Here is a 533-nt window from a genome sequence, read left to right on the forward strand (position 1 = left end):
TGGGACCCCCGGTGGGCTCAGGGAGTTAAAGGTGGACTATATGCAACATCTTGGTCCTCATATCCCACTGCAACCCTCCAAATAAAGAGAGTATATGTGCAACAAGTACCCCTCCCTAAGAGTAAACAAGTATATCCTCCTAAGAGTGTACAGACCCTACAAAATTTAACCTCAGTTGTAAAATCTCATGAACAGAAAATACAGAAGCTGTTAAGCCCCCCAGACCCCTTATCAATGAGGACCCATTCTCATGGCTAACACTTATTCGCCAGGTACTTAACTTAACCCAGGCTGCTGGAGTAAGGAATCTCTCCCACTGCTTCCTTTGCGCTGCACTCGGAAAAGCTCCCTTAGTGGCAGTCCCACTACCAACCGCTTTCAATATCACCACCGACTCTAACAGCTCCTCTCAAGCAACATCCTTGCCTCAAGTCCCACTATACCGTAATCCACAGAGTCAAACCCTTCCTTTTTGCTACTCTACTCCAAACTCTTCATGGTGTGATCGCACACAAGCTCCCAGCAGGACCCAG

Source organism: Mandrillus leucophaeus, unplaced genomic scaffold (assembly GCF_000951045.1).
Source record: "Mandrillus leucophaeus isolate KB7577 unplaced genomic scaffold, Mleu.le_1.0 Scaffold1538, whole genome shotgun sequence".
In the NCBI taxonomy this organism is placed as follows: domain Eukaryota; kingdom Metazoa; phylum Chordata; class Mammalia; order Primates; family Cercopithecidae; genus Mandrillus; species Mandrillus leucophaeus.